This window comes from Pantherophis guttatus, chromosome 2, assembly GCF_059756535.1.
Source record: "Pantherophis guttatus breed Tessera chromosome 2, ASM5975653v1, whole genome shotgun sequence".
Lineage (NCBI taxonomy): Eukaryota > Metazoa > Chordata > Lepidosauria > Squamata > Colubridae > Pantherophis > Pantherophis guttatus.
Genome location: NC_142064.1, coordinates 187,969,802 through 187,992,979, shown reverse-complemented (window position 1 = coordinate 187,992,979; position 23,178 = coordinate 187,969,802). Strand labels below are relative to the sequence as shown.

Genomic DNA, 23,178 nt, shown 5'->3' with positions numbered 1-23,178 from the left:
CACTGCAACAGAAGCCAAATCAGTTGGAGGTATGTATCTGCAGCTTCCAAACAACTAATAGGGGCACCTTAATTTTCCATAAAACAAAACAAAAACAAAAAGCAAAGCAAAATGTAATGTCTCTACAAGCTATTGAAACAGCCAAGGAGTTATTTGGACACGAAAATGTGGATTTCATGTGAAAAGAAGGCAAATATTTGAATAGCATCCATTGTGCTCATAATTTGTCATTATTTGACTTATCTGTTTTTCTCTAAAGATCCTAAAAATTGAAATCATATAGTGAGCTGGTTAGATGAACATTTTAGGTATAGCACTATTAAGTTATAAAACACTAAATTAAGTTCATATAAGAACTCAACATTTCTCTGAAACTAGCAGGCTTCTGCAGCTGGTTTATTTCACAGGGTACTTGATATGGGACAGATTTACCTTGATTGGCTGCATTAATTCAATAACATGATTGCACATATACAGAAATCAATTCGTTTACTGGTGAGTAGTAAGAAGTCACATATAAGACACACAGAGTCAGTATGTGTGAAGGCATGCAAGAGCTACAAAATGTACACAGGAGACCAAGATCTTGTCCGAGAACTGCATGACTAGGGAGTTCAATCCAAAATGAAGATGGGTACAGAGACATAGGCATAATCTGTACAGTAACAGCCCAGAAATCCAACTGCCAAGGAAATTATTTAGTCAGTCCAGACTGAAGAGCCAGTCCAGATGAACAAATCTGAGGTCAGTAGTTCTTCCTAACAAGATATTTTGGCTATATGCAGTGGCTATATAGTCCAAAAAAGGCATTTGCACCCTTGCTTCTCAAGAAGCCAAGTAGATCTCTTCTGTTCAGTCCACTGGGGTTCCCAACATTTCTTCAAGACCAGGATGTTTGCTAGCTAACTCCTTCTGCCCCCAAATCTTTCTTATTGATTGCTAGCTGAGTTAGCCTCAGAAATCTGCTTGTTCCCTGAATTCTAGATCAGGACCCTCAGCCTCTAACTCCTCTGAATCAAATAAGTTTATCATATCACCTTGTGCTGAGAGCCAGTCTGCTCCATAGAAGAGGCTTGTCCACGAAGAAACCTTGATTACTGCAATTGGACATTGCAATACATGGGGCATCCTTCCCCCTTAGGGCCATTAGGCTGCCTGTTTTTATATGTATTGTGCAGGCAGATTCTAGTTGGAACAAGTGCTCCAAAATTATCCAGATGCCAACCCATAGAGACTTTATAAATATTATAGATGTTGCAGATGTCTTGAGAACCTTGCAGCTCCATGCCTTCTCTAGCTATAGCTTAACAGCTATGGTGACACAGTGGTTAATATGCAGTTTTACAGGCTAATACTGGCCACTGCCAGCAAGATTGACTCAGCCTTCTATCCTTCTGAGGTTGGTAAAATGAGGCCAAAATTTACAATATACTGATTCTGTAAACCACTTAGAGAGGGCGGTAAAGCACTGTGAAGTGGTATATAAGTTTCAGCCTATTGCTATTGCTAACAGACATTGTTCTGATGTGCTGCCTTATGGCAAAATTTAGCAAAATCAAAGGTTGCATTTCCTCTTCCAGCATGTCATCTGCATTAGTTACATGGAAGCTGACACATGCTATTTTCCAACACAAGATCAGACCTGTAAATCTCCATACAGCAGAAGCAAGTCTCAGCCTTCTTCTGCTCTCTATACCATTTCCACCCTCTGTTCTATAGCAAAACAGAAACATTCATAATGATAATCTGCACAGAACCAGCAATTTGACAACATGTAATATTTTCAAAGTCCATAGATCAGTGGTGGGTTGCTACCGGTTCTCCCCGGTTTGTGAGGACCGGTAGCAGTAATTTGGGCTGGTTTGGAGAACCTGGCCATGCCCCCGAACTGGTACGCTCACTCTCCCCAGCCGCCCAACGCTCGCTCGCCCCGCCCTCCTCCACCCAGTAACTCCTCACTTATATTATGTGAGTCCTTGCTTGCAGCTTGCCTGCCTGAAGCACTACACCTGAAGCAGTGTGCCTGCCAGGTAAGCCTGTGAGTCGCGGCCTACCTAGCTGCCCCTGTCCCCCCCACCATCCCAGCCTGCCTCCCCTACTCCCTTCCCCGCAGCCCGTAGCCCTGCCATGCTTCCCTGCCTTCCACACTGCCTTCCCGGTGTCCCCATAGCCAGCTTGCCATCCACCCCCACCCCGCTTCCCTTTTACCTTTCTTTAATGTGCCCCACTTCTCTCCCCAAACCTTGGGAGGTGGTGTCCTCCGTGCCACAAAGCCCTCGAAACAGCTGCAGGAGGGGGAAAAGAAAAAAAAACCTTGGCCTCTGAAGCCTCTCGAAGGCTTCGAAGGTGTGTGTGTGTTTGGCAGTGCTGAAGTGGGCCACGCGAAGGGAGCCCACTGGGTAACCACATCGGCTGCGATCGGCCCCTTGCCTTCCGCTGCCGCTGCCACCTCTGCCTCTTCCTTCTCTCTGCCAACAGAAGTCGGAGAGGAAAAGGCAGTTGCTTTGCCGAGCGTTTCTCTACATTTCATCCCAAGTCAGCCGCCCTCGCTGGAAACACGGAGAAATGGTCAACAAAGCAATTGCCTTTTCCTCTCTGACTTCTGTTGGCAGAGACAAGGAAGAGGCAGAGGTGGTGGTGGTGGCGGAAGGCAAGGGGCAGATCGCATGGCTCACTTCAGCACCACCAAACACACACCCACACCTTCGAAGCCTTCGAGAGGCTTCAGAGGCCAAGGCTTTTTTTTTTCTTTTCCCCCTCCTGCAGCCACCTCGAGGGCTTTGTGGCGTGGAGGATGCCAACTCCCAAGGTTTGGGGAGGGAAGCAGGACATGTTAAAGAAAGGTAAAAGGGAAGTGGGGTGGGGTGGGATTTGTTTCCCCCCTCACAATCCTCTTCCAAGTGCAGATGGTTCCTCCTTTAATACCTGGTCCTGCATTTGACCTGGCCGGACAGCGCCCCCCCCCCAGCGGCCTCCCACCTGTCCTTCCTTCTCCTGACAGCAGCCTCCAGCCTGTCCTTCCTTCTCCTGACAGGTTGTGGAGACCAAAGGTCCGGGTTGGGGGCTTTGTTGCTCAGGCCAAGAAGTGACATGAGAGAAAGAGCCAGCTTTGCTGGCTGAGGAACTCTGGGAGTTAAAGTCTGCAAGACTAAAAGTTGCCAAGGTTGGTGACCCCTGCCTAGACCACTTTAGGAGCAAAGTGGCAAAGTTTTGCTGGCATTTCAGGAGGAAGGGGAGGGAGGGAGGGTGAGAGAGAGAGAAATAGAAAAAGAGACAAAGAAAGAGACAAAGAAAGAAAGAGAAAGAAGGAAAGAGGGAGAGAGAAAGAAAAGAGAGAGACAAAGAGACAAAGAGAGAGAAAAAGAAAGAAAGAAAGAAAGAAAGGGAGAGAGAGAGAGAAAAGAGAGAGAAAGAAAAGAAAGACAAAGAAAGAGAAAGGGTGAGAGAGAAAGAGAGAAAGAAAGAAGAAAGAGAAAGAAAGAGGAAGGAAGGACCACAAACCCTGGCACTAGACGTGGCTTCAGAAGACACTTTGAAACAGGACAGCAATCTAGGGCTGGAAGGGACCTTAGAGGCCATCTAGTCCAACCTCCTGCTCCAGCAGGAAACCTTATATCGTCTAGATTATTTTGGTGCCTCTAACAGAGAGGAAAATTACCAGAAAGGAGAAGGCGTTTACTAGAACAAGGCTGCCATGCAGAGGAAGGCAGAGATAGTCCTTGACTTATGACCAGTCACATGGCCACCAAGCCATGCCCACCTAGTCACATGACCACCAAGCCATGCCCACCAAACAAGCCACGCCCACAGAACCAGTAGTAAAAAAAATTAGAACCCACCCCTGCCATAGATATATTGCTGGGTCACTCTTAATGGTCACTTGCATATTCTGTCAGTCCTGTCAAAGAAATGACAGGACGATACTAAATCAGAGCATGTTTCTGAAATGGTGTTTCAGTGTCCAGTTCCAGGTTGCCTTACAGAAATATATGGAATATCCAGTTTACCTCTGCCCAGATGTAAAGAAATGCTCCACATTAAACTTGATTTCTTTTAAGTATTCTTTTGAGAATTCATATTTTCTTCTAAGTAAGTCTTCTTCATATACACATGAATTGCATTCTATTAATAAACATGCCAATGACTTGTTTAAGTCATTGTGACAACAATAGAACTATGTTATAAGATATCATAGTTGCCTGAACAGCTATTATATGGAGATGGAAGCTTCTCAGTAGAAGAATATAAACTCACTTGCTCCTTTCTTTGCTCTCTGTTGTTAGTGAAGGACATGGGCTATGGCTTACAGATAAGAGAGAGGCACTGGGAGAAGTAATAAAATGCTACCAAACAAATACAGTGCCCAAAGTTTTCACATTTTAAATGTAACTTCTATATTTATCCAATTGAAAATTATGGAAAACAGAGGGATATGGTGTCCATTAAATATAACAAGATATATATTTGATTAAAACATAATCATTTGCTTAAACCATAATCCAAGAAGTCACATTATGTATTGTAGTAATACATGTTCTTCTTTAAAATCAAGTACAGAAAAGTTAATAGTGAAATCCTACATACTTTTCTTTTACACAGAAGTAAGTTCTGCCTCACTGAAATGAGCTGATTTCCTTTAGAAACAACTTCAGAATTTGTTTTGAATGTTCCACCTCTTTTTATTATTTGCACCAAAGCCGATGAAGAGTGTTGTGTCTTTTCCAACTACTACTTGTCCACAGCAAATTCAAAGAAGAGTTTTGGGTAATTTTATCAGGCACAGCTAGCTAGATGCGTATCTAGCTGGCTGATCATTAAAATATATAGATGTGAAATCTCAAGCTATACTAGGAAAAAAGGTGACAATTTACAACGTATTTAAATTTAGCGCAAGTGTTTCCATTGCTTTCTGGTTTGCTGGCAAATTGAAAACAAGTTTCTTCACTGTAAATGTCATATGTTTCATAATAGAATTACTGAACCATCGAAGAAATGGCAATGACTAAAGCAAAAAATGTATGTGGGTGAAAAATGCGTAATAAAATTGTTCTCCACATTTCCATTTTAAATTTTTTTTGATAATGAGACATTGTTCTGCTTGATTTAGCACAACTCAGTTTAGCAAGTAAGTGTAAATATAACCATAGTCCAAAAAGGATCCAACGTTACAGAGATGTCATGTGAGTACTTTTGCACACAGTTAATTCTAGGATTTCATTGATGTCTTGATTTATGGTTGTCACTAAAGAATGGTGGATGTGTAAGACTGGATATTTTTTCCACCTGGAAATAATTTCATGAGTAACTTTTATTCGGGGTGAAATCCACTTACCTTCGCTACTGGTTCGCAAATGGGAGTGTGCGCGCGCAGGCTTGTTTTTCTTGCTCGCGACACTGCGCATTTGCAGGACCTTCTGCGCATGCTCAGAGCATCAAAAATGGGACGTGATGACGTCCAGGTGGGTGGGCAGAGCCTCCCACCGCCGGCGCTACCAGTTTGTCCGAGCCGGATATAACAGGCTGCATTTCACTACTGCTTTTATTACACTTCCCAAAGTTTATTTGTAGATATGTATGTATATTCATTCCAAAATTGAGTATGCATTTGGCAAAATTATTTACAAAACAACATACACTTAGAAATATGTCTATATGTAAAGGATGAGCAAAAAGGAGTATATTTGGAAATATTGTATGGCATTAGGCACAGTTGCATACAATTATTCTTAGTCTTTCAGATATTCCCATTGCTAGTTCCATAGCTACATTACAGTATATATATAAAAAATAAGAGTCTCTTTAAAAAAAAAATCCTTCTGTTTGCATTGAAAGTAAAGAAGAACCTATCAATTTTTTTACTAGAAATAGAAACACGAAGGATATAACTTTTCCAGTTTTCTCTTCTGTTTACCCACCGTCTAAATTGGAGCATTATATAAAAATGGTGAGTGGCCATAAGCAAAACTAGCAAAAAGAAAAGATGACATTGAAAAGAAGGACAAAGCGTTTACAATACTTAAAAATGGGATTGCCTCAGCTCATCATAGATAAGATAGAAATTCATGTTCCAACAACAATTTATGAAATTTGTTGTCAATGGTCAACCTAAGAGAATAAAGAGAATAAAATCTCCACCTTTCCAAAGATATTTATGATACAGAAACACAAGTAGTACAGTTCTATGTAATTTCCATGTTCAGATGTGTTTCTTCTTAGCTCAACTTCCTCCCAATACAGCATATTCCTGATGCTTTTCTATAGTTGCAATCTTCACACTTCTAGAGATAAAAAGATTGGAAAAATTGGTTTGGCATATAAAAATGGAAATTCTAAAGCTAGTTACAATCAACCAAAAGTTTTCATTAGTTGCCTAAATGGTGAAGGATCCAACACATTGTATTTGAAGTAATGTGCCAAACCATATAAGTATATAAACTGCAAGTATTAATGGAGGTACAGATAACATCCTTAAAATTCATTGGCTCAAATAAAATACAATTTAATTTAACTTCATCAGTATGACAGCTAGACTTCAAGATAAGTTTGTAAAAAATGGCATTTGAATCTTTGAATCATAACAATAATTGAAAATATTAATTCTCTAAACATTCATCTGGGTTACACATGGCAAATGAATATATTATAAAAAAGAATGTAAAACGATAGGCTTTGATAATTAGCAGCCTAACCCTAACCGGCAAGAAACCAAGAAGTTTCTTGCCTTTGATGAACAGATCTTACATTTCTTTGGTTCCTCCAGCAAAAGTGACTCTAAGAGGACCAGAAAGGAGTGAATCAAGGAAAAATAAAATCCATGCAATCAAGGTAGAAAATTACTGTAAATGTCCAGCAGAGATTGTGATTTATTTTCTAGGCTTTCTCTGGGAACATAAGGACATTGAAATTTTCTGGGCCCTAGTTTTCTCTTGAAAACTAGGGCTTTTCTTGGTCAGCTTTTCTGACCAAGTTTTCCCTTGATCCAACATCCTGTTTTTCTCAATTGGCAGAAAAGTGATAAAAAGAGAAATTTCAGCTGCTACAATAAGGAGATCTCAAATGATAGACCACTTTCTCTATTCATGAATCTCCCTTTCCACCTCAGAGACCCGTTTTCAATATTCTGTAGCCCCTGGGAAGGCCTGCTAACAACAAAGGACTACATATAAAATATAGCTTTTAGAAACTTAAATATTAAACAGTTCTGAGTGCACTAGATAGTGAAGATACATTTCACTTTTAAAACAATTCCTGTTCTTCTCATGGGAATTTTCTGGTGCAGTTCAATTCAGAATGATTTGTGATGGATATTGCAAAACCAGCATGGCAAAAAGAATGAGTGTTGGTTTCAAATTAGAGTAGAAACTGGGAGCTCCCATGCTAGATTAACATAAACAGCATCTTGAATTTGCTTGTTGATTATGTTTTTACCGTATCATTGCATTTCTTATTGCAATATCACTTGTATTATGGCATCTTCAGTTAAATATCCATTTCAGAATGAATACATCACAATGACTTTGGTTCAATAGCAGAGAACTTCCTTGCGGACAGGCAGGTGGGCGGGCAGGCAGGCAGGCAGGAAGGAAGGAAAGAAGGAAGAAGGGAGGGAGGGAGGAAGGGAGGGAGGGAGGAAGGAAGGAAGGAAAAGGGAGAGAGGGAGGGAGAGGAGATAGGGCTGAACTAAATAAACAAATTGTATGCCTAAATGACACCTCCTATCTTCCAGAGAGAAGTATTTAACTCCCTGCATAGTAATTCAGCAAAAATTGTTCATAATATCTAGAATCTTTCTTTATGCAAAGAGTACAAAAATGCAGAACATGAAAATACAGCCATGGCGTTCATAACAATGCTAATAGGAGCCCGTATTTAGATCTGGGTTTTTTTTTAATACAATCCAAATCAGGCAACTGGCTGGCAGTATCCACTGGAATGTTTTCTTGTATATGAACTTTCGCTTTCTCCCATAAACTCAAGGCTATTCACCAGCAGCTGTTGCTTTCTTACTCCGTGACCAGGAATCTATATATAGCTCAACAGATGGATGATCAATGTGGGACACTGGACCTTTTATGCTGCTGCTGAGACTTCTTTATTTTTTTACTGATCAATCAGCTTAATCATTGAGAAAAATAACAGAAGGTAATTGTCCCCATCAGCTGCCATGCTTTTAGATTCTGTTTAAGAGAGGTGCATTGGAAAGAGAGGTGATTGGAAAAAGAAATGAAAATACCAATGTTAATTGTTAGATTTCTCCCCTTTTTTCATTTGTTCTTTTATTTTACAAATGGGGAACAAAGAAAGGTAAGCTGAAATTATAAAAGAATCACATAGCCCATTCCATTGCAGTGTATCTCCCCTGTTGCTGGGCCATCTTTTCCCAGGTACCCAACCCACCAAAATGGGGACAGAGGGTATGTCCTTCTGTTAAGCAGGTCCATCCAGTGGCTCCAACAAGAAGGGCCTTCTCAGAGGTGGCTCCCTCCCTGTAGAACATTATCCTTCTGTAACTAAGATTGGTCCTCACCTTGAGACTTTTTTTAAAGGCCCAGAAGATATGTTTTGCCACTGAGCCTGGGGATCCCAGGATGATACGGAGCCCACAAAGAGTTGGTTTGATGGTTGTTGCCAGGAGGGTGGGGGTTATTGGGTTTTGATTTCTGGAAGCCACCCAGAGTTACTGTATGTCAGTTGGGCGACCATATTTTTAAAAAATAAATAAATGTTCTTTGTGTATTATTTGGGCTTATCGATTTAACCATGATAGTTGTTCCTCTGGTAGACAGCGGCCTCTGGATGGAAGGGCTGTACACATTCTTGAAAGAAGGGCTTTGAACATGGGGAGAACATCCAAAGCACCTCCTTGTAATAAAGGAATGCAGGTAAGAAAATGTAAATGGATTAATCAATGCAGCATTTTTTTCAAACTTGCAACTTTAAAATATGTGGAGTTTAACTCTCAAAATTGAAGCATGCTGGCTGGGAAATCCTGGGAGTAGAATTCCACGCATCTTGAACTTGCCAAATGTGATAAACACTGAGTTAATGTAAAAGCTATTATGCATAATGTATCATATTTGTAATCAAAATAATTCTTAGAATTTTAAAAGTAACCAACACACAAACAAAATAAATTCATCAAAGCATGTCTTCTTTTCAAGTTGTAAAAAAGCCATCTCCCCACCACCACCCCAGAATTGTTATGACTACTTTAAAAACTGGTGCCAACTATGTCCACATATGTGTGCATCCACTGCCATTTGGCATTGTTGTAAAATAAACCAAACTTTCAAAGGAATAAATGATCTGCTGCTTTCTTAGGTTTGTTTGTTTTGAACAAATCATAAATCAGATTCCTTGATTTGGGATTGATTTCCGAAATGAGATTTTGTGTGATTAAAGCTGTGCCTTCATATTTTCTCTCAGGCCAAAAGGTATATGTATTTGCAAAAAAATTGAATATTGTTTTACACTACTTTGCAATGTTGCCTTTAGGCCACTCAATTTTTTATTAAAATGTTCTGAAGCTTTACTAACAAGATTTCTACTAACATTTTACCGTGTCAATAATGGATTTGCTTGATTTTAGCAATGTGAAAGCAGACACATTACCATGGAGTCTTAATGTGTGACCTATGAAGTAGTTGGCCTCAATTGCACTTTTCATGCTTTGCTCAAAAGATAGAACAAAACATTATCACAAAGATCATTTCCTTTATTTCAGACCAAGACAAAAACAAAACAAAACACTATCAAACGTTTGAGTGAACTTAGAAGGAATAGATACAGGTACGTTCCAATTTTGGGGAATGGGGGAATTTCCAAGTCAACATTTTTTTTTCTCCAATATTTTTTCAATTTGTTTAGTAACTTTGCTCAGCAATTTAAGAAGCTTACTTTCTTTGTTTCTTTGCATCTTTTATGTTGTTAGTTGCGAAGTCGTGTCCAACCCATCGCGATCCCATGGACAATGTTCCTCCAGGCCTTTCTGTCCTCTACCATCCCCCAGAGTCCATTTAAGCTCACGCCAACTGCATCTTTTATATTTGTCTTTATTGCATTTTTGAAAATGTTCGGTGACAAATAGAATTTGAAATAGTAGCAGGCAGAGGTGGGTTTCAGCAGTTCTGGAGAATCGGTAGCGGAAATTTTGAATAGTTCAGAGAACCAATAGTAAAAATTCTGACTGGCCCCGCCCCATCTATTCTCTGCCTCCCAAGTCCCAGCTGATCAGGAGGAAATGGGGATTTTGCAGTAACCTTTCCCTGGATTGGGGAGGAAATGGGGATTTTGCAGTAACTTTTCCCTGGAGTGGGGGATGGGAATGGAAATTTTACAGTATCCTTCCCCTGCCACGCCCACCAAGCCACACCCACAGAACCGGTAGTCAAAAAAATTGAAACCCACCACTGGTAGCAGGAAAGAAAAACCCAAATGCCCTTACAATTTGGAAGGTTCCTAAAGCCCACCTGGAGAGGGGTGCATTAATTCTGTGCAAGGCCTGGTTTATTTGCAACCAAGTACATTCCCAGGACCAGGAATCTCAGGTTTACAGTGAACCAGTACTAGTTGTTCCTGGGAGATGACTGCCTGGATATCAGAGGGGCAGGAATACTAGAGCTACTTAGGTAAGTGGGCAGTGTAGAAATTAAATACATAAATGAACTGCTTTTTTATTTAATGGTTGCCTCTTTTCAGCATTTCAGGGCTTATGGGAGCATTATGAGGACCCGGTTTGTGGGGGCAATAAACTGACTTTGTATAAAATAGAACACCGCTTGGGGAGGCCAAAAGCCCTACTAAGCAGGTATATACAAAAGTATGAAGGCTATTGCTTAATGCATTGTAAACCGCCCTGAGTCTCCAGAGAAGGGTGGCATATAAATCAAACTAATAATAAATAATAAATAAATCAGACCAGTGTGGAAAGAAGCATATTGTGCAGCAGCAGTGAAGAAAATGAGTAACAAACATCCTTTTTCCCGTATTAGACTGCTTTATCAAAAATTACCCCAGTGGTGGCAATGATTCAAAATTAACAAATCTGTAGTTTCATGAAAAGGAAGAGCAGGACTGAGAGTCACCTAGGAAGGTACCCATTACAAACTGTAGTGATGAAAGAAAAGACAAAATGTGGATCTGACATGATACAGATCTGATCTCCCTATTTGCACCTGAATATTGGACAGCATTATAATGCATGAACTCCTCTCTGCACTCTTCATAGAACCGGGTTGGTGTAGCAGTTGAAGCATCAGGCTAGAATCTGGGAGACCGAGAGTTCTAAATCTGCATTAGATATCCGAAAGTCATCTGGATGAGTTTGGCCACCCATTCTTTCTCAACACTAGGAAGGAGGCAATAGCGAAGAACTTCTGAAACTCTTGCCAAGAAAATTGCAGGGACTAGTCTTGGCACTCTCCAGAGGTCAACACTGACTTGAAGACATATACACACACACTGCACCCGTCACCCCAGCAGATGCCTATGTCACCCCTTACTCTCAAAAAACTTCTTGTATTAGTTTCATGTAGATACAGCAGTGGCCAAAATTGTGGAAACCTTTTGGGAAAAGTGTATTTTTGAGGTTTGATGGCTAATAACACCACTTTTTTTTTTGGAGTTTCAAGATAATCATATTCCAGTGCTGGAATGGCCTGGGAATAGCCCAGACCTTAACCCAATTGAAAATCTATGGAGCCGACTAAAGAAACTTGTGAGTCAGAAGCGACCCAGCAATAAAACCCAGTTAATAGAAGCAATCATTCAATCTTTGTTTCACATTATAACAGCTGCAGAACTAAAAGACTTGGTTCACTCCATGGGAAGACATTGTAAAGCCGTAATTCATGCTAAAGGTTACCCAACTAAGTATTAACTGACATGGTGATAATGTTTGTATATCTCGTTTTTTCTATGGTGATAATTTTTGTATATCTCATTTTTTTCTACGTGTTTCACTTTTCTTCTTTAAACTGTAACAGCTATTCTAATAGCAAATTCTTCATAAAATTTATTCTTGATTACATTCTTGATTAAATAATCTTTCCATTGATATATAATTTTATGGTACTACTCCAAAAAACAAAAGTGGTGTTATTAACTAGTTTTAGAAAATACACTTTTCCCAAAAGGTTTCCACAATTTTGGCCACTACTGTAGTCAAAAGTATAAGGGCTAAATTAGAGCTTTGAGGAGCTCCACAATACAAGTGCCTTGGGGCAAATCAATAATTCCCCAGCACTATCTTCTGAAACCGACCATTTAGAAAGAGCAGCATCACTATAATATTATACCTCCAACTTCCCAGCCCACAGAGTTTATCTAGAATATAATTTATGGTATCAAAACTGAAAGTTTAAAAAAATAAATAAATAAAGAGGGTTGTACTCCCATGTTTCTTTCTGTTTTAGGAAATGCCATCCCACAGTAACACCAAGGCATTTCTGTAGAAAAAGCAGACGTGAAGCAGGGTTAAAATGGACTAAGAAAATGATTTTCATTCAGACTTCCAATGAGGCAAGGCAAGCTATTGCTCACATTTTCTCCACTCTGCATGGATTTCAGTGACATTTCAGTCAACAAGGCACCTGCATGTCAGATCCAGATTGTTGAAATTCTCTCTGGAAGAAAGGGAGTTCTGGAAAAGCTCCATATGTACTTCAGACAGCTGATTTTTGTATGCAAGCAGCAGACACTGTCATTTTTGCAGCTGCTTTCGATCAGCTAGGAGTCATGGATTCATTGTGGTCTGAGCTATAAATGCAGCCTTCATGGACTCAAAGCTAAACCAAACCTGTATTTTTAGCAACTTTTCTGCCTCTTTAAGATTGAAAAACCTTCAGAATTATAAATCTGCAAATTACTGGGTGAGCTTCCCTTCAATCTATTTAAAAGAAATGAAACTACATCTTTTCAGCTTTGCAAGATCTTTATTTTAATTTTATTTTATTTGTAACTTTTTGCAATATACAGCAAAAGAGTGATTTTAGACTTTAGAGTAGTTTCTGAGCTAAGGCTTTGTGAAACTGATTTAAAGAAAAACATTGAAACTACGGTAATTAGCAAGATCCTATCATCCGGGAAAATCTGTTTTGTTTAAGTTTCAGTGCAAAACAAGAAGTTTGTTTATATATTTATTTATATATCAAATTTAGAAACTGCCCATCTCCCTTCCAGAGCAACTCTGAGTGGTTAAAATACTAAAATACATGATGGCTACCTTAAAGGAAATTTTTGATCTGTGGGAGAAATGAAATGCTTGAGCTCTTTAACTCTTTACTTGAAATAAACATTACTGAAGATGAGCAACTTTTCTGAAGATAACCAAAATGGACTCTAGGATGGAATTTAGTTTAGTTTAGTTTAGTTTAGTTTAGTTTAGTTTATTTGATTTGTATACCGCCCTACTCCCAAAGGACTCAGGGCGGTGAACAGCCAAACAATAAAATACATAGATACAAAAAATTTAAAAACCAAATAAAATCAAATTAAATCATTTTGGCCCAGACAGATTAAAACACCCCAATAATTTAAAAACAGATTAAAATTTACATATTTAAAAAAGGGAAGAGATTAGGCCAAGCCCGCCTGATGGAATAAAAAGGTCTTCACAGCGCGGCGGAAGGTGCGCAGATCCGGGATTCTCCGTATCTCTGGGGGGAGCTCATTCCAGACGGTAGGTGCCCCCGCAGAGAAGGCTCTCCCCCTAGGGGCCGCCAGTCGACACTGTTTGGGTGACGGCACCTGGAGGAGTCCCTCTCTATGAGAGCGTACTGGCCGGTGGGAGGCTATTGGTAATAATAGGCGGTCCCGTAGATAACCAGGTCCTAAGCCATGGAGCGCTTTAAAGGTGGTAACCAAAACCTTGAAGTGCACCCAGAAGACCACCGGGAGCCAGTGCAGCTCGCGCAGGAGAGGTATTACATGGGAGCGCCATGTCACTCCCATTACCACCCGCGCAGCCACACTCTGCGCCAGTTGGAGCCTCTGGGTGCTCCTCAAGGGGAGCCCCATGTAGAGAGCATTGCAATAGTCCAGGCGGGAGGTGACGAGGGCATGAGTGACTGTGCGTAATGAGTCCCGATCCAGAAAGGGACGCAACTGGCGAATCAGGCGAACCTGATGAAAAATCCTCCCAGTCATGGCCGGGAGGATTTAAAAAGACAGAGATGGAAATATTGAATCAACAAGTGGAATTGGTTGATCATTTTAAAACCTAATAATGAAATAGCTCCAATAAATTCAAAATATTTTAATTTTAAAGAGTAGCCCACAATGCTCTTTGGGTACAATATTCGTATACTAATAAAGTATACGAATATTGTACCCAAAGAGCATTGTGGGCTACCCTTTAAAATTAAAATATTTTGAATTTATTGGAGCTATTTCATGGAAAGAACAAATGGACTTGGAAAAAGATGATAAGAACGTCAATAGAAGAGGCAAAGAGATTAAAAGAAAACGGAGTTTAGATTGTTATCTATTGGATTTATGCATGGCTAGGAGGGAGAAAGAAAATTAGTTTATTTGACTATGATTAAATAATGAGGTGAGGAGATCGACCCTGACTGCTCTTTAGAAAGCCAGATCCTGAAGATGAACCTCAAATACTTTGGCCACCTAATGAGAAGGAAGGACTCACAGGAGAAGAGTCTAATGCTGGGAAAGATTGAGGGTAAAAGAAGAATGGGACGACAGAGAATGAGGTGGATGGATGGAATCACTGAAGCAGTAGGCATGAGTTTAAATGGACTCCAGAGGATGGTAGAGGACAGGAAGGCCTGGAGGAACATTGCCTATGGGGTCGCGATGTGTTGAACACGACTTCGCAACTAACAACAACAAAAATAATGTTGAATAGAAGGGGCGAGAGGACTGACCCTTGTGGCACCCCACACGCAAGGTGTCTCGGGGTCGACCGCTGCCCCCCTGTCAACACAGATTGCGACCGGTCAGAGAGGTAGAAGGAGAACCACCGCAGAACAGTGCCCCCCACCCCCAGCCCCTTCAACCGGCGCAACATGATACCATGGTCAATGGTATCAAAAGCCGCTGAGAGATCTAACAGGACCAGGATAGAGGAGCAACCCCTATCCCGAGCCCTCCAGAGATCATCCACCAACGCGACCAATGCCGTTTCCGTGCTGTGCCCAGGTCGGAAGACAGACTGGAGCGGGTCTAGATAGACAGCTTCATCCAGGTATCGGGGAAGCTGCCGCACCACCACATTCTCAACAACCTTCGCAACAAAGCAAAGGTTGGAGACTGGACGATAGTTAGCCAATACAGCCAGATCCAGAGAGGGCTTCTTGAGGAGGGGCCTCACCACCGGTTCTTTCAAAGCGGCCGGCAGGACCCCCTCACTCAAAGAAGTGTTAACAATCCTCTGGAGCCAGCCTCATGTAACCTCCTGGGAAGCCAGTACCAACCAGGAGGGACACGGGTCCAAAAAACATGTGGTCGCGTTCAGCCGTCCCAGGATCCTGTCCATGTCCTCGGGAGCCACAGGATCGAACTCCTCCCAGATAACACTCTCAAGACCTGCCTCAGTCATCCCGTTTGGACTTACCCAGTCAGAGGCCAGGCCTTCCCGAATCTGAGCGATCTTGTCATACAGATACTGCACAAAATCCTCAGCTCGACCCTGCAAGGGATCATCCTGCGCTTCCAGATGGAGGAAGGAGCGGGTCACCCTAAACAGGGCGGCTAGGCGATTATCTAATGACGCGATAAGAGCGGCAAAATAGCTAGATTTCGCCGCTTTTATCGCCATTAGGTAGGTCTTAATATGAGATCTCACCAGTGTTCGGTCGGATTCGGAGCGTCTGGTCCTCCAACTACTCTCCAGGCGTCTTTTCTGGCGCTTCAACTCCCTCAGCTCCTCGGAGAACCAAGGAGCTAGGTGAGTTCGGTGCCGGGTCAGAGGCTGCAAAGGCACGATGCGGTCCAAAGCCCCAGCGGCTGCACTATCCCAGGCGGCCACCAGGTCTTCAGCCAAGTCATGAGCCAGAGTCTAGGAAATGGCCCAAGCTCCATCTGGAACCTATCAGGATCCATCAGGCACCTGGGGCAGAACCACCTGGTCGGCTCCGCCTCCCTGCAGTGGGGTGTAGTGGTTAGAAAGTCCAGTCGAAGGAGCGAGTGGTCAGACCATGACAAGGGTTCGATGACTATATCCCCTGTATCAAGATCAAACCTGAAACTTGAACTTTCCAGTCCTTCCAGATTTGGATTCTTGGTCTACATTTTAACATTATGTTACTTATGTCATACACCTCCCTGAAATAATTGCTACTGAGAAGATAATAAATAACATTAACTACTAAGCCTATTTGTTATCACAGTCAAAACAATAAACATATTGAATAATACTATTAATCCTTTGGCCAAATGAGACTAACAAAAAGCATTTATAAATGCCCTGTGATAGAAGTGTTATTGCATTTTCAAAGTGTGTTTTAAAACATATAGGCCATCATATATTCCCCTTAGACTTTTGGTAGAATTTTATTTCCAGAATCACAGACAAGCAAGTACTGTATGTAATACAAGGTTGTAATTTCAATTATGGTTCCCAGTTGCCATGGGTATTATAACAGCTCAGCTTATCCCACTGATTTGACATTAGCTTCTTAAAAGGAACTTTTATCACAGTACATTTTTCACATTTTTATTCACAAATGTGATTTTTTTCTGTTACATTTACAGAAACAATTTGGAACTATTACACTTAGAATAACTTTATTGTCACTTTCAATGTACACGAATTGGCATACATTAAAAAGATATTTTGTTGCATACAGCTCTCAGAGGGTCACCACTTTCAATATACACACTACATAAACATGACAAAATAAATAAATACAAAATTATGCATATCCCCACATATATTATATGACACAGAGAAACAGCAGAGTCTAGTTTGGATGTATACTGTACATGTACATGGTGAGAAAAACGAAACTTGTGAATTTACCAGATAGATAGCATAGGGAACAAATGCTATCTGTTACAGAATCTGGTAGTCCTGCTAGAAATACTTCAAAACCTCCTCCCAGAGGGGAGCAACAGAAACGGACTGTGAAGTGGGTATGTGGGGTCTCTTAACAATACTTTGAGCTCTAAGCACATACCGCTTATAAGGAGTATCCTGAATAACAGGAAGCGAGTTTCCTATAATCTTCTCGGCGGTCCTTACCACTCTCCGTATGGACTTTCTATCTGAAGCACTGCTGCCACCAAACCACACAGTGATGCAGTTTGTTAAAATGCTCTCAATTATGCCTCGGTAAAAAGTGGCCAGGGCAGAAGGAGAAAGATGTGCTCTTCATCCAGGCTCTCAATTTGAGGAATTCTGTCCTAAAAATCATTTGGGATAGATTTTATTATCATTTATAAACTGCTGTGCTCTTTTTTTTTTCTGATTTCATAACTCAATTTTCATTGTTGTCTTTATTCTCTAACTACAGAAGAGGAAGAATATACAACATGGAGATATATTTGTGAAGATTGGATGGCCAAGAATATGTGTACTACAAATAGGACTCACTTTGCATAACTGAGTGTCTCTGTATCCTAGAAACTGCCTCCTTCCATATAATCAAAGTTGACAGTCATGATTTCAGGAAGAGAAGCTTTATCATCTGAGGTTTTTTTTTTAAGTCTTAGTTGCTGGCTACATTTTTTTTTTCATTCCTGGTTTTTAGCTGTGAAATTCATGGTTTTTTGCAAATTCGGCTCCAATTAAATCAGAAGGATGATTTTTTTTTTTACTTTAACCTCTATAATGATTTTGTACATGCAATTGAATTGCTAGTGAGGCTGATGGTTTTTGAATTTCTTCTGATTAGATATTAGATAGCACACCTCTCATGAAGCTATCCCGTACAGTTGGTTCAAAATGTGTAAATTAGCTCAGTGGGAATCAAAGTCAATTGGCTGCAATGAAGCAGTTCAGATTGTGAGATTGATGCGGTTTGCTTTTCCAAAATGAAGAGGCCACTCAAATCACTTGAATGAAACAGTTTAAATTGCATCAACCTACACCAGGTCAGGGCTCCTTCCAGACTTCTCTCCTGTATTGGCCAAGGGGAATCCAGGTTGGGCATCTTTAGGGTTGCCCAAAAAGTATGTCAAAGCCATCCATCTTGGAAAATCTGTAGCATGCAAAATTTGGCCAGAGAGGCATGATTCCTTCCACCACCCTAGGACAGATGCTCCAATTGCCTAGTGAAAACATGGCCTAAAAAGATGAGGAGAGCAAATTAAAGTCCTAACATTAAAACAAGGGAAGTGGCAGGGGTGAAATCCAGCCGGTTCTGACAGGTTCTGGAGAACCGATAGCGTAAATTTTGAATAGTTCGGAGAACTGGCAAATACCACCTCTGGCTGGCCAGAGGTGAGGTGGGAATGGAGATTTTGCAATCTGCTTCCCCCAGGAGTGGGGTGGAATGGAGATTTTGCAGTATCCTTCTCCTGCCACACCCACCAAGCCATGCCCACAGAACCAGTAGTAAAAAAAAAATTGGATTTCACCACTGGGAAGTGGGTAAAGCTAAGGGACTTGGGCACATTTTGAATCAACTGTTTCCAAACAATCTCTATTGTAATAAGTAAAAAATAAATCTCAAATCTCAATTTGAATGTAGGTGGAATCCTACCATCGTGAAGTGTAAATAGTAATATTTTGGTTAAAGAAAAACTGTCACAGAGCCGAAAGAGTTGCATGTGTTAATGATTTTTACAAGGAGGCCAAGAGGTCTTCAATGTTCTTTTTTTTTTTTACACATATTTAAAATGATGCACTCTTTTACAAAAGCCTTATTTTTCACAAATACTTCCTGGAATGCCAAGGTGATTTTAGAATATTGCATGTTGTATGAACATTTCAGGAAGTGGTGCAGCAGAAGAGGCTTTCTCTTATGAAAGTCTCGAATGCTGGGAATCAAAAATGGGTGTTCTTTCCATTGTATCTATGGCTGTAGGCTTTTATGGGTGGAAAATTAGGAGAAATATAAAATTAGAGGAAATATAAAATATAAAAATATGGGTAGAAAATTAGAGGAAAATTGGGGGAAATATAAAATTATCAGCACAATTAGTATCAAAGACCAAAACACCATAGGATTTAATGCATAGGATTGCATAGGATTTTATATTTTGTATAGGTTTTTATGCCCTGGTTTTAAACCTAGTTTTCAATGTTGGAAGCATTGGAGATACGAAAAGGGAGCTATGCAAGGAGAGATATAGACATTACAGGTCATTTTCCTTCCTCCACCACCGCCACCACCACCTCCTCCTCCTCCTCTTCTTCCTCCTCCTCTCCTCTCTCTATATTGCACTTTTGCACTTTTCTAAAGCCCATTTAATGACCTTGCCAGGCAGGGCAGTTGAATGGTACACAATTGACCTTTAATCTGATTGACAGCCAGACTTTCTAGTACAATGGCATGTTTTGTGCCATTGTTTGTAGTACAAGGCAAATATGGCTTAAAGTTAATTTCTTTCAGAAGATGTTGTACTACGTCATTATTAGCAGAAACATATTGGTAAGTAGGATGTCAAGAAGTTTACAAAATGTGTATTATGGGAAATATGAATGTGGATTTTTTTGGGTGCCAATTTAATTAACTAAAATTATCTACTAGTTACCTATTATCTAGACAGTACAGAATGAATTATTCAGTTTTGAAGTTTGATGCTCCAGGGGTGATGGTAACTACCGGTACTAAGGCCATTTGTTTTCAAAAATTAGATAGCAATACACTAGGTATGCAGTGTATTGGAGATCTCTGTCAAGAACCAGTATTAACACTGACTGGATTGTTGCAACTCCTCAAAGCAGCACACTATCCAGTAGCACACATGTTAAACAGTAAGAAAATAACAGGTGGATGGCATTGTTTGCAACATTCTCATCTGCCTTGGTATCACTTGGTGTAGAAATGGTGGCATGGTCATTTTATTATGCGCTGACTGCTGTCAACCTAGTTTAGCAAATCTTCTCTATAGCTGTCACTGCCAGAGTATTTAGGACATTCAGTTGTTTTGCTACTCCTATTCTATAACAAGACTTCCTGATCATTTAGCAAAGCACAGCTGAGCATCTGAGATAAGAACACTCATCAGATTTTGCTTGAGAATGTCACAATCACTATGGCAACCATGAGGCTCTCCCACATGTGCAATATCCCAACATACAAACTGCGAATCATCTTAAAGTTCTTGATTTGCAAAAGGCTGGTTAGTGGCCTTGACGTAGCTAATCTTGCTTCGTATTATCATCCCTATTTAAGGAGAAAGCTGTAATTCGAGTGGAGAGCTTTATTAATTTCTTCCAGATCTGTCTGGTGATGAAGTGGAAAGCTCTGTCTAAACTGTGTATTTTATTAATTCAATCTGGTTGAGGTAAAGGGTTAGATTACTTTTTAGCATATGGAGGAAGTCAATAAATGAATGAATAAAAACTGTAATCCTAGATCCATTCAATGAAGTGCCATTTATTTAGACACATGTAGGATTGCCCTGTAAATTCAAGCTATACCATGATATCCTTCATAGAAATTTAACTTCAAAAACAGGGAGATGAAGAGTGTATTTTCTTGAACTCTTAAACCTTAAGTCTGCAGAAACTGTCACTTTGACTGTTGAATGCTGTTCAGAAGACCGGAATAGTTGCAAAGGAGGAAGAAAAATTCCAAAGTACCTGAATTTATCTTATATGGTAGCATTTGTAGAAGTGCCCTTTACGTAAAAGTCTTAGGGAGAGGAAGCAGTTGTTTTAGCAAAGAAAGGCTATGCTTACTCCTTATTCAAGTCTGATGGCAAAGCTTATTCGTTCAGTTCAGTTCTCCATAGCAATATCAGTGTATAGATGGAGAACATTTCTGGGAAATCCAGTTTCTTAGGGAACTTATTTAAGGTAGAGTCACCTTCATTTTACTACTTTGTTAAATAATAGCCAACACCCGTGAGAAATGAATGTGCAGTCATTAATCCATCCGGTTTCTTGATTAAATAAATGGAATTAGGGATGCATTTTAGATTTATATGGTTCATCAGTGGGAAACAAGACAAGACAACCATTCACCCTGTTGCACTGTATGGCACTGAATGCTGGGCAGCAACAACAGGGACCGAAAGCTATCTCCATGCCATGGAAAAGCAAATGCTCTGTTGGATATCAGGCATCTCCCTTCTTGACCACATCACAAATTTGACACCATTTTGGTGTGGCACCAACTATAGAGAAGATGAGAAAAAGCTGGCTCCGCTGGTATGGACATATCCTGAGAGCAGCACTTTCCACTATTGCCAAGACTGCCTACCAACTACAAGTCAATGGCCGGCGACCTCTCAGGTGTCCAAAAAAGAGATGGCAAGACACCGTCAACAAAGATATGCAAGCTGTGGGCCTGGACCCAGGAGATGCAGCTGACTGTGCAAAGTGGTTTTCAATTATTTGAAAAGCAGACCCTGCACTCGCAGGAATATACTAAGAAGAAGAAAAAGAAGAATCAGTGGGGAACCCCCCCCCCCATATTTTATATGCTACTTTTGAATATATTTCACATTGATGACATGATAAATGCAATTTATTCTGTTTCATCAGTTGTCCTTTGATTTCTCTGAGATTTTGCAGCACAGTTTTCTTTAATGTAGTTGAGCTCAGATTATTGGTTAATATTCCACGCTGTGCTATCAGAAATCACAGGTTAGCACAGTCACTTGTGAATTTTTGATTGTACTTAAAACTGTGTGCCTTTATCTTCTATGTATTTAAGATCTTCCTACTTTTCATCTCAAATCTCATCAAAACAGATAACAAACCACTTCATGAACAGATGTGCCACTTATTCATCTAGTTCTGTGACGATAATCAAGAAAATTTAAAGCTGGAAGTCTGAGAAAGATGATTTAAAAGACAGATTGATATGAATAATAAATATATGGTATACTGAAAACAAAAATGACATGAAAAGGTTATCATTATGTACGTTACAATACTCCCTTTGATACCATGCACTAATATATAAAAATAAGCAATTCTTGGAAGCAATGTGGCATACTTAGATTATACTGTTTTTATACTTTCTCAATTACTTTTCCTTAAAAAGAACAACAATATTCTCTTCCAACTAGAAGCATTATCTCATATTGCAAAATTATTTAAACATGCTACAAAAATTCCATAATTTTAGCAGGTCTGTGTCCAAGTTAAATAAGCAATACATGTCACTGAATCTTTGTCCGGAGAGGTGCATTACTGTTGAAGACAAGAACAATAATACTGAACTTTGGAAAATCATGGAGATAATCTGGCTAACTTTTGATATGTTGAGGATCACTCTGGAAGATCTGAACATGCATCTTCCCAGGTTCATATAATTCAAGGTCATGTCTGGCTTGAAAATTCTAGAACTGATACTATTAATAGAGTGGGAGGAAAACATTGGCAAACAGGTTTTTGTACATATTCAAAATTAACCATTTTGTATATTTTGTCAGTAAATTGTTTTTTTTTTTAAATGCTTCCTCACCCTCATATTTGTTATCTTCCAGATTTTATATCTATTTTCTGCAATTCCAGCAACGTTTCTGTGGAATTTTTGTTAACTATCCCAATATGTACTTACTTCCGGGTAACTCCCTTTATATATACTTCACTTAAATGAAAATTAGTGACCTATTAAAAGAGCTGTACAACTATTCTAATTTGAATTGCTTTGAAAAAGATTTCTTCACTTCATGTCTTTGAATTGGCTAGACAAAGTCAATAAAGTTATCCAATGAATTGAACCAATGTGGCTGAATGTGTGCTTAGACGTGTGTGTATCTGATTGAGTTGGTTCTTTGGTCTAATTTCAATAATAAAATCTAACAGTTATTCTGTCCCTCTTCCTTGCCCTCAATGTGATCAGAACAGATTCAGGCCCATAATTAAGCCTAATTCAGATTGGAATGAGATGGCATGGTTTGTTTTCTTGGGATTTCCATTATTTGTATATTTCCAGACAATCTTCATTACCAAAAGGTACTAAGAGAATCAGGAGATTCAGTGCAGTTCTTTGGTGTGATCCATAATAAGACATCCATAGTGATCGACTGAGCATGGAAAGTTCTAGATAATGAGGAATGCCCAGCTGGGCAGGGAGGATGAGTCAACCTGTAAAT

The 23,178-nt window shown here is 40.0% G+C and overlaps 1 long non-coding RNA gene across 1 annotated transcript; it reads left to right on the top strand.

Moving 5' to 3' along the window:
* The first annotated feature begins 9,634 nt into the window (after positions 1–9,634).
* Positions 9,635–22,803, top strand: LOC148115459 (uncharacterized). The gene is made up of 2 exons (XR_015732557.1): positions 9,635–9,789; positions 17,472–22,803. It is a non-coding gene; the product is annotated as an uncharacterized LOC148115459 (long non-coding RNA).
* Positions 22,804–23,178: the final 375 nt, after the last annotated feature.